General features: G+C 40.7%; 1 protein-coding gene across 2 annotated transcripts in view; it reads left to right on the top strand.

Moving 5' to 3' along the window:
* LOC139628768 (zinc finger E-box-binding homeobox 1-like) overlaps positions 1-12,694 on the top strand; it is a 64,449-nt gene that overhangs the window by 29,854 nt on the left and 21,901 nt on the right. The gene's annotated exons all lie outside the window — the stretch shown is intronic.

Below are 12,694 nucleotides of genomic sequence, written 5' to 3' on the forward strand. Positions count from 1 at the left end.
TGTGTGTGTGTTTTTGTGTGTGTCGGTGAAGAGAGAGATGTGACATGTATTATAAATGACAAGGCTCGACTGTGATGTGTTGATATGTAGGTCGAAGCTGTGTTTATACTTTACGTCTGTATATATATATATTGCATGTGTGGGAGTAAATTCCTAATAGCACGATGTTAGCGTGTGACCCAGTTGTTTTCAGAGAGAGTTAAATCCTGCTGATCGTACAGTTGTCTCTCTCACACACACACACACACACACACACACACACACAGTGGATGTAGTATGCGTGTGTGCGCTTTGTCAGGCAGGCAGCGGTAAGTCAGTGTGGCAGGTGAATGAGATGCTTGTTGTTGCTGATCTCTTTTTACAGTGGGACTCGGTGAAACTGCAAAACCAACCTTTCCTCTCACTGTGGAACCCTATTCACAAAAGCTCTGTTTCTTTTGTCTTGTGTCGCCCCCCCTGTGGGGTCAGAGGTCAGAGTGCAGGTTGCATGCAGAGAAATGCCCTGGAACTGGCAGCTGCAATAACTTTAGACTTTTCAGTTGACAACAGTGCATAATTAAGGCTCTGTCTGTAATTTTTGACCATTTAAATAAACAGATATATTCTCATTATTGAACAGTTTGACTTTAAGATTATTTAGCCGTTGTTAAGCTTGAGCAGCCGTTTTAAAAGACCTGTCAATCAATGTGGTTGTGATACCAGGTTGCTTTGTGCAAAGTGGCCACTTTCACTTCAATACAGGACAGGCTCAGTCGTACAGCATCCTGTCTGCTTTACCTAAAACAAAAGAGCTTAATGGACTTAGCCTGTAGTGTTAGTATGTTGAAACGGAAAGAGTCAGATTTGAACATTTTGTGAAGGAACGTAAAATCAGGAAAACACTCAAACATTACTTTTGCTCTTTGTCATCTGCAGACGCTGAGCACTGAGAAAGTGCTTCTCACTGTGGCGTCTGTTGGGCGGATTCATGTTGTCTTGAACGTTCATATGAGAAGTAACAGCGCTCTGAAAATGTGTTATACAGAGAATATAAACTGGTTTCATTCTGACTTGACTCTGAAGTTATGTAGAAACTGAGAACTGCAGGTGAACAGAAACAAATTGTTGGTGTTTGTTGTGGTTGTTGTTATCTAAAAAATTTCTCCAGCACATTTCCAAAACCTGTTACATATACCGTAAATGTCAAGAAAGTTTGACCTGTTTTAGCCACCTCACACTTCAGTTGACATTAAGGAGGCAGATTTGTCTGTTTGCCTCCCCTGTTTTACCAAAGTATAAATCAATGTTGTATTATTACTTGGGTCATTGTTAACTCTAATGGCCTTTTTGATTGGTAGGTGGCTGATTATGACTCATGGATTACTTAAATATCTAAAGTAGAGCAAGACTGCTGAATCGATCAGGCTGATGAATCAGCTGGTATTAGCTTAATGCAGACATATTGGTGTCTGTGTCTGTGTCGACCAATAAGTGACAAGAAATTGTATCAGGGAAATGCCAAAACCAGGTTTGAGAATCAGTGTTTCCATTACAACGTGTGTCCACCAGAGCGCACTGACAAGTTGATTTATCAGTTGTCATGGTCACAGTTTAAAAATAGGGAACTATATCAATACTGCTTATTATGTTAAAAAAGGATTACTATTGGCGAGTATATTGAGATCTGATGTACTCCCAAATATCAGTATTGGCCTCAGATGCAGCATCAGTGTGGTTATAATCTACAGTGGTTCAGCTGAGGGTGGATACATTTCAATTGAAGTTGGCTTTCTATGAAAAGGACAAAAGAGGAAATGATTGAATGTTGGTGAGGCTGGTGAGCTTACGATAAACATAGCACTCTCTCTCTGCTGTTTAGAAGACATTTTGGATTTCTTTAAGTGTGTTTGACTTATGCAAAGATCTGACTCCAGAATTTAATTTGTATGTCTCAGTTAGAGATACTTTACGTCTTCAACTTAAGGAGACTAATGAGACAGGAGGATTTTTATATAAAGTGCTTGCCCTGCAGCAGCCTCAGTGCATACCTCCTCTCCTATTAGTGTTTATATGACTCAGTGATGAACTTCATTTGATTAGACTTCTGATTTGACTCTAGAGGTGCTGTGTGTTTTTTCCAGGCAGCTGTAACAGGACTGAGATCAGAGCTGAGAGTGTTATGTAATACCCCTGTGTACTGCCACCCCCTGTAGAGCATGAATCATTACACACATAAATGCTCACACACTCACATTCACAGCATACAGCACGTACCAGAGCACCAGTACGTCATCAACCTGATGCAGATGATCACTTTCAAAAATGGACAAAATACGTCAGTCACAAATAAATTTTTGTCACTTTGTCATCTTTATCAGTATAATACAGGTTTATGACACTGATGCAGGCAGCTGAAGGGCTCGGTGTGCTTAATACACAATCAAATTAGAGATCAAAATCCAATCGACTAATATTGATCCAGTATAGTATATATTATTCTATTGTCAGAGTGGCCTTTAGCAAATCCCCAAATCATCTCCTCTCTGACCTCTGACCCCTGCAGTGAAACGCACATTAGAGCTGAAATGAAATCAACATTATCTGGCAGTATCTTTTCTCTGACATATATTATTACAAAGTGAGTATATTTAGGATTTGAACTGTTGTGCAGCCAAAACAACACAATCTGAACATGTCACCTTGGAGAATAAATGAATGTACCTGTAACCAGCAGACTAGTAGAGAGTGAAAATAATCAATAGCTGCAGCTCTGCACACGACTGTAACTTTACAGACATGAAGGATTAAACAGACTGCGTACTGTTGTGGTTAAAGCAGCCCAGTAAGTTATATTTACACAACACATGTCGATCACACTTCGCCCTCTCAACACTTTGTACACACAGACTCTAGCAGTGATGTCAGTAGTTTCTTAGGTGTAGCGTCGTCTTGTGAGTCACAGTCCAGTCAGCTACACTTGCAGTAAACAGGAGTTTGGGGAAATGACATCAGCCGCAGTGCTGTACCACTTGTATCACCTGTAAGTCCCCTAATAACGTCTGGGAAGTTTGAACATGATGTAAGAGTCACTTTGCTTTTATGGGCAGCTGGAGACAAATTCTTAAACTGCTCAAACAGTTTCATTTTTAAATGTGATCTACACCATTAACATTAAAATGCATTCTGGGAAGATTAGGGCTCGCATGAAAGTAAAGCCTAATATGAGTCATCCCAAGGAGACCCTGATATATCCCTCTATGTTTTTCCTTTTCCTCTTGTATGTTTAATGTGGACATGAAATTTTGATTTAGTTTGAGTGGCTGAGTTTAAAGTGACTGCTTTTCTAAATATTACATGCATTTTAAACGCCGTCCTCTAGTTTGACGGCAGAAAGTGGTGCAGTGGGCCGAGCACTTGGGCAGTAACAGAATCTCCTGGTGTCTGATGTGATATATGAGCTGCAGTTACTGTCCAGGAGCTGCATGCTCAGGTGAACGTCGTTAGGTTTGTCCACAGCCTGATGGATCTCAATGATTCTGATCTGAAACCACAGTGATGTGAGCTCTGATGAAGATACTTGTAATCAGCAGCTCGTTTGGCAGACACCGCACACAGATTACTATTTATAATCTTCGCCTTTTAGTTCATTAATATAGATTCACTGATACATATATATGCTGCTTTATTTGTTGATAGAGTGGCATCAGTGCAGTCAAAGTAGATACCTACATCTAGTAAACAGTTCCTGTTTATTAGGATCCCCCCTTTACTTAACTATTGGAATATTTCTTCTGTTTTTCAATGTTTGACTGCACCACACACATTTCTACTGAAATCACAAAATATCCCCAACCAGTATTGGTGGTAGTAGTGTGTAACTGAAGAGTATTTAATCAGAAGATAATGAAAGTAATAATGAAGTAACTCTGAACCGTTAAGACCTGTGCTGTGACTGGAATGTGAATTTAAGGTAGTTTTCCTCTGTCCTTTCAGAGCGAAATGAAACTTTTAAAATCAATCGCTGACACTTGACTCTCATGACGGTGTGCTAAAAGGTCTACCTCATAAAAGAGGATCTGTAATCTCACTGGGACTAACCTAGATTCATGATGACTCTCTCACACAGACTCACTTGTGGAAGGCAAAGCCGGCTGTCAGTCTGGTAAATGAACTGTTTTGGTAACCTGCTAAAGCTAAATAATTCATGGAATACAAGAATATATTGCTGTTTATCATGCACCATCTATTTTCATATAGCAATATAACGTTACGTATACTGTGATACAGACTTTTATCCATATTTCCTCTCTTTTTATATTGCACAAAATGAAAATGTGTTTGTTGTTGGTTGTTGTGATCATAACTGGAACAACTGAGGTTGAATGCTCTCTCACAGGGGCCGTCGTCTTCAGTATATTTATTGTTCGGGTGCTTTGTATCTATATTTTTTGGTTTTATGAACACCTCACATAATTTGAGGAATATATCTTTCACTCGCCTGCACATTTAGTGTCAGTTCAGCTCAGCTTCAGAGCAGCTGCCCCACACTACGTCATGCTTTCCCTGAAAACTCATGCTTTAATCTTCAGTCTCTGTTCATCATCTGGGATGTGAAAACATCAGATTTCCACACAAAGAACATAAAACTTGTCATCTTGGTCATAGCTCAGGTATGAAATCCTCGTCCTGCTGCGCTGCTGACAGTAGGATCTGTTGCTTTGTCATTTCAAGACTCGGTTTGTGAAGTTTAAAGTGCTGTGAGGCAGCTGGAAAAAAAAGTGCAGTGAGCTGACTCACGAAATGCAAGTCGACCTTGGGGTCTCCTCACATTGACTCATCGACTGCTAAATCGATGCCAAACATGAAGCTACAGCCAAGATGCGATTAGCTTAGCATAAAGACTGGAAGTAGGGGGAACAGCTAGTCTGGCTGTGTCCACAGTTCATAAATTCTGTGCTGTGTCTGAATCAATCCTGTTCACTCATTCAATGGCGAATTAAATTAATGACTAAATAATGCCATTAGGTTCTCCACTGCAAATATTTTAATTCCACAGTACTTTGTGACAAATAAATAACTGACAAGCATATACAGCTCCATTGCTTCACCTATTACATAAAGATTAGCCTACATATTGTGGTAGGCCGGTGAGCCAAAACATGCAGCACGTTGGTGAAGACACTGACGGGGATGGTTAAAACTTGATGGATTTTTTTAAGATTCACCAGCCCACTGATGTTCTGGGATTTCTCCCAGGGCTCCCTAAGACCAAAGAGAGGCCGAGTGAATCACTGCACTGGGCACAGATTAACAATGAAATAAGATTTTACCCATTTTAAATGGTAAAAAAGAATAGAAAATCAATATATGCCGACCAATGTCAATTTTGTGGGGAGTTGCCACAAATAAATCAATGTATGGGAAACACTACCAGCCCCTCCAACATCCAATTTAAAGTCTCAGTCCTCTGTCTCAGTGTAGGTTTAGAGCCCTGTGCAGAGAGAGAGAGAGAGAGAGAGAGAGAGAGAGAGAGAGAGAGAGAGAGAGAGAGAGAGAGAGAGAGAGAGAGGGGTCTTATGGGGTCTGATTGAGCACCTGGGCTGAGCAGGAAGCAGCTGGAGAGTCCTGATTACTCTGGACACACACACACACACACACACACACACACAGTCCTGAGACACGTTGGACTTCAGTGACCTACCAGGGTGAATTATAAAGATTCACTTAACAGTTATTAATCACACACATGCACATAAAGGTTGTGTCTCACCCTCCTCTACTCTCACTGTAACACACACACACACACACACACACATTATATATATATATATATATATATATATATATATATATGAATATACACGTGGCAGATGCTTTGTCTCTTGATGAGGGGGAAGGGGGGAGTCCCTGGTCCTTGGCTTACATTTCTGGCTGCAACCAGAGGGGCTTTCCTGTGTGTGTGTGTGTGCGTGCGTGTGGAGCTGGAGCATTTATAGCCCTGCTGTGTGTGCTTATCCAGAGGTTGTTGGTGGTTGTATTAAAGCAAGGTGGGGATGGAAACCCGGCGCGGTGTGCCAGGGAAATAAGCGACCACACCCCTCCTCTCCTGTCTGTCTGTGAGGATGACGCAGCCTCAGTCTTACCTCATGATCGTGACTCTTAACAGACACCTCAAGAATATGACTCAGTGCTACACAGTTAACATCTCCCACTCCTGCAACCAGGCTGCTGCTTTTACTCTGTTGGAGCCCTTTATTAACCTGGAAGATGCTCAAGCATGTAGCAGCTCCTATAAATAACACAAACAAACAATAGCAGGATGGGAGTTTTAGATTTTGTCAGTGTCAGTGCTGCATTTGACATTTGATGGTTGATTGCTGCTGCTCTGCTGAAGCTAAATCATTCAAAGATTGTGGTGGGAGGAGTTAAAATCTGCTGTAGAAATAACTTGAGACTTGGTTATCATCGAGAAAGGAAGAGAGGTCAAGAATCCTTTCGCAACAGGAAACAGTAGAATTTTTAAAAAATATTTTCTTTGCTATTATACTTTGATTTTTTCCATCAATTGTTTTGTCTATTAAATGTCAAAACAAAAGTGAAAAATTTCTGTGAATATTTCCTAGAGTCCACAGTTATCTATTTGGATAACTTGTTTTATTTGACCAAAGGTCACAACCTCCAAAATATTCAGTTTAGTGTCATTTATGACAAAGGAAAAGTATCAGATCCTGACATTTGAGAAGCTGGAACCAGCAACTGTACCTTTTGTGTTTGATAATAATAATAATAATAATAATAATAATAATAATAAGTGATTAGTTGTTGCAGTTCTTAAATTTTGCACTAACAACACCGCTGGCACCTTTGACTTTTTATCTCAACTGTGATCTCAGTTGTTTATGGAAGATGTCATGTAAATGTTATTGTTGGATTGATCGGCCAACTGATAAGTTATCAAGGAAAAATGCCAAACTTTTGCTGCTGGGAGCTTCTCAAATTATGACAGATATTTTTCAGTATTCTAATACATTATAATAAAAAATAGAGCAAAAAAAACAGAGAAGAGATTAATTAATGATGAAAATAATGTTTAGATAATAGATATTTATACTGTAAAAAGCTGAGCATGTTGTGTTCAAGAGGACTTTAGAAAATATTGAAATTGTCCTACAGCATTAGCTAGCTGTCTAATTCAAAGGACAAGAAAATATGTGACTGTCCCTTTAAGTGGGCTGACCGCGCAGCTGCTCAGCATGTTAAGTCTGGTCACATCTAGTAGCAGACAGACAGCTTTAGTGATGTACACTCTTCTGTTTGGTCTGACACACACACACACACACGCACACACACACACACACACACACACACACACACACACACACACACACACATTCAAACTCATACACATGCACATGCACACCCACGCACACAGTGGGGTAATTGTCTGTTAGAGGCTTGGCAGAGGTCCCATCCTACACAGCTGCACTGGGTCAATACGCACGCACACACACACACACACGCACACACACACACAGCAGGAAAACTCGCTGCGGTCATGTCATAGAGTCTAATGTTTTGTTCACACATCTTTCTTTCAGACTTTTCAATAATGGATCATAAATAAAGGAGTTTACTTGTTTTCATTCATGTCCAAAACAATGAGTGTTTGTTCAGCTGCGGCAGGAAATCATCATGTCTTTAATTAATGACTGATTGTGAGTCAGTCACTATTTATTTGTTATCCTATTGACCTCTGACCTTTCATCTAGTGTCATCATGAGGTTGGCACTTGTGGTTTTCCCCTTGTAACTTCTATGATATCTCAACTTTTAATTTCGCACCATTGTCAGGTCAGAAAATATAATGTGTCTAATACCTGAAAAGATCACAGCATTCCCATCAACCTCAGCAGCACTTTGAATTTCATGCTACTTAGCTAATGTTTGCATGCTAACCTGTTGAAGGTGAACATGGTTAGCATTATACCTGCTCACCATCAGCACATTAGCATTGCCACTGTGTGTTAGCATTTAGCTTAAAGCACGGCTGTGCCCAAGTGCAGCCTCTCAGTCATATGATTAAGATCAATTTAATCCTGATGTATTGTATCTGCTGACTGATACGCTATTTTTAGCCCACCCTCACTCTTCCTCCTCCTCTCCCCACTGCATAGCAGCTGACCTTTGACCCAGATACTAGGCAATGTGGCTTAGTCAGGGTTGTGTTGTGGTGTGTCAGACACACATGATTTCCCCTGCAGGGTCCCGTGTCCTGAAGTGGGTCTGGCTCACTGATGCTAACACTGCAGAAGTCAGATGCTTTGTTGCCTGCTCAGTGAACAGCTGGGCTCTGTGCTGTAAAATGTTTGTAGAAACTATTTATTTCCTCCTCTATCAGTCATTGAAAGTCAAAAAGGAAGACACCAGAGTTGATACAGCTGTATGACAGTGCAGGATATTTGCAGGGGTGAAGCATGAACCTCAGCTGTAAATGCTCATTTATAGAGTGAAGTTTCAGACTTGATTTGTTTTTAGTTTTGTGTTTTATTTTCAACCATGTTCATTGAGGTGACTGTTGCTTATCAGTGGTACAGCTTCCTTATTAAGGTCTTATTGCATTTCTCCTTTTTTTAATTTCAGTCAGGCTACCTCATTAAATGGTTAGATCCTCTAAAGTCAGATGAGGCCGACAGGATATTATGAATTCCATCCTCTGACTTATTGCTCTCACCCTCTCTTTACCGTTTCCTTTGTTTTAATTGAGGGAAAACTTCGACCGCAGAGCTGTTGGCTGTGCACCTTTAGAGTTTTATTATGTTGTGGTTTGTTTTTACTGTGACTGCGTAACAGAGGTTATGTAAACAAAGTAGGCTATTGATTACCGGTATATTGAATATCGCAATATTTCCAGCCATATGCAAATTTTTTTCATTATATCAGGGAAATTTAGTCATATCCTACCTGGAACCCTGCCCCAACCATTTAGTCATAGCTTTGGTTGATTATAGATATTACATTTTGGATAGCACCCAAATGTTTTAGTGTTAAAAACTAAAAATATATGAATATAGGCCACCATAGGACTTTTCTATATGTACCCAGATGTGTCTTGTTATCAGTTTTGTTGAATATTTATGAGAGAAAAATGTAGTAAGACTACATCTGCTGCTGAAGTGACCATATTTTCCATTATAATTCACTCACAAATGGAGTGAATACAAGCTGATTTAGAAGTTGAGGCTTTAAAACTAGAATGCACTCCTTGTTTTCATTACTCCTTTTATCGCCTCTTTTGTGAGCTGCTTCAGTTTTCAGAAGTGCAATATGCATCACATTTATCTTATCAGTGATTTGAAATGCTGAGCCAAGGCTGCTATGAGTTTAGTGTCAGTTAGTGATGTTTTATGACAGATTGCAGGCTTGAAGTGGCAGAAATCCTTTCAGTAAGAAACATTAGCTCAGAGGAATAATGAAGGGGCCTGTTACGAAACAGCTTCTTAATCAGAGAGATGGATGACAGGAAGGGAGGAATGCTATCGTCTAGACTTCCCTCTTCCTCTCTTCGCTGGCCTCTCCTCTCTACAGACCTCCAGATGGAGGATTAACAGTTCACTTGATGCATTTCATGATGATGTGGACAGGTCTCTCTCTTTCCACTTAACACACACACACACACACACACACACACACACAGAAAGTTGCTGTCTGTGTGTTGTCATGTTTGCATCACGTGCTGGGAAGCAGTAATTGTCTCTCTGTCTTTTCTACCCTGCTAAGTGCTGCCCCCTGTCTGTTGTCATGGTAACTGCACTCTGACAGAGAAGAGAGGTCACAGCAGAGCAGAGATTCTCCAGTTGTGGATTATTTGTGGTCAGGATGTGCTGCTCCACCCTGTTTGTCATGGAGATGCCTTCAGAACATCTGTTGGACTTGTAAATGACATGTGAGCCGCAGCAGGATGAGTTTTGTTTCTCAGAGTTGTGCTGCTGAGACGTAACCGTCTATAATACCCAGAAATCCTGAATCTAATGTCATTAAAGCACACACAGGGGCTCATGTCTTCTAACCTGATCAGTCTGTAATTGAATCCAAACAGACAAGAGGAGGCGGATCTAATGTTGCTGAGTTCAGGTTTCTCAGGACAGAGCTCTGGGTTGCTGTTTTACAGTTTCTTCTCCAGGTTTTGCTCTCCATCACTTTCTTTGCACTGGTTTTATTTCTTCTTTAAAATCGTGCTGAATGCATTTTGAATGAACATTGACGAAATCTGTTCGTCTGCTTGATGCACATTTTTAAGCACTAAGCTTATTTCAATCTCATAAAACAACCAAGAAAATGAAATGTCACCTCCATCATCCTCAGTGATTATTTTTTAATGAGAACATTATCATACTGAAGAGACTCATCATAACATTGTAGACATTAAGATCAATTTATCTTTGTTATTTCACAGGGAACAGAGACGTCTTTCTGTTCACCATCTTCAGGGTTTCTGCTCAGATCTGCCAAGTCTGGAATAACAGAGACATATTCAAATATTAATTAGTTGAAGGGTTATATTGAGAGACTCAAAACACGTGGAAAATACACTAAATTAGGTGTGTACCCACCAGTTCACATGATTTACTGTATTTAGTCTCCACCAGATACAGCAGATTGAGCCAAGTCTTCAAATTCAATGTAGGAATAAACGTAGACTATAAGAGTATGGCTCCTCAGCTTTTACTTAGTGCCTCTTCCAGTATTGTGTGTTATCTGGCGCTCAGCTGACTGCTGTTCCCTCCAGCCAGCACTGTTAAGAATAACTCACCAGTTTGCAACAGGCGGCCTCTGGTGTGTAGAACAGACACAAGCTGTTTATCTGAAAGTATAGACCTTTTCTATTATTGGAGCTCGCCTCAAGCCTGTCTGGTTATTTTGTCTGAATGAAGGGAGCCACAGTTTGTTGATTTTCAGGAACTCGCTGCCTGCACCAGGGCTGCGTTTGAGCCGACCGTCTGGCGTATAGATATTAACTTCACCACTTCATCTGCATCTGGCCAAACCACAGAGGTTCACTCAGGTTAACATTTAGATACACTGCCTCTCAAATATTGATATCTCTGATGGATATACATAAAGTAGTCAGATTAAAATCAGGTCTTTCAAGACAGTTGATGGCATGATTGCAGATGTTACACCCCCTAGATGACAGTTTTTATTGGTTGTTTATGTTTTTATTTTTTGATAATCAATGTATTGTTTAAGTAATTTACAGATAAAACTCCTGTTCTGATTCTAAATCTGAGTATTTGCTGGTTTTCTCTGTCTTCTACTGAAGATATTCTATTCTCTAATCTAGAACATAATCTGTAGTTAAAGCAATAATTAAAAATAATCATAAGTTCTAGCACCAGTTTACTCAGCTCAACCACAACTCTGTCACAGTAGACACATGAAGGATACGATGTGGAAAATGAACCATGGTCTGTAACACACCACATCTAAAGATTCAAAACATCAACCAACAAAAGCTGTGAATCCCATTTTTATTCATCTGACACCAAATGAAACAACAAACTAGAGCAGCTGCAGGTAGAAACCTCACACTCCTCTCTTTTGCTCCACTCCATGACTCGCCCAGCCTCTTACATCGATTCAGACGTGCATCGATCCAGCCCCACCCCCCACCCCCACCACACACACACACACACACACACACACCTTTGCATTCTGAGCTCCACTCGTCTGTCTGGAGCAGCGACAGAGTCGTCTGCAGATAGCACCACATCTCTTCTGAAGGGTTACATCGGAGTGTGTGTGTGTGTTTGTCGAAGCTGTGTGTGCTCAGGGTGTGTCATGTCGTAGGTGGGTTGCAGTAGGCATGCGTCATCTGGTCTGCAGCGTGTGCATGCAAGGGTGTGTCAGTGGTTAACGGCGCTACCTGAAATAGCTAACCATTTCATGCAGAGCTGCAGAACTACACACATGCAGAGCTTGTTTTGTGGTGTGTGTGTGTGTGTGTGTGTGTGTGTGTGTGTGTGTGTGTGTGTGTGTACCTGTCACCTGTGAGCAAAAGGCTCGGGCTTTCCTCCTCATTAGGCATCTTCAACACCTTCACCAAGACATACAGCTTCCCTTCATAGAGCACACACACACACACACACTTTTGTTCACTTACATACATATGCACATTTATGCTCACACACAGTCATATGCACACAAATGCTGACAGTGGAAAGGCAATTAAACTACCTACTACTACTGTGCTCATCATCACTTAAATCCCCATATACCCTCACATCTCCAACAGCTACAAATTGTCTGCCACACACACACCTCCTCCTCTAAGTTCATTTACACCAGTCCAGTTGATCCATTTCTCACCCTGAGCTTCCATTAAGCAGTGGTACCCCACAGACAAACTCAGTGACTGCAGCACAGTGTAAAATAGATTTGCTCTCTGAGGCTGATAAACAGGTGATTATTTCCCCCTGTGGCTGTAGTCTGTCCTGTTTTATGTCTTCTTGTGTAAAATGAAGAGAGGGAAATTGTGTGGACCTCAAGTCAGAGATTGATTGATTCGATGTGATGAAGATTTTCCTCTGCACAGTTTGAAGCAAACGGCAGCAGTGGATCTGGATTGGGAGGCTGGATCACTAGTTTCCAACTGGTTAAGTTAACATCAGTTTGGTGGCTTACTGGGTTTTGGCTGATTTACTAAGTTTTGACAGTTT

This window comes from Trachinotus anak, unplaced genomic scaffold (genome assembly GCF_046630095.1).
Source record: "Trachinotus anak isolate AG129_WGS33_773 ecotype Australia unplaced genomic scaffold, CSIRO_AGI_Tana_v1 ptg000012l, whole genome shotgun sequence".
NCBI lineage: Eukaryota > Metazoa > Chordata > Actinopteri > Carangiformes > Carangidae > Trachinotus > Trachinotus anak.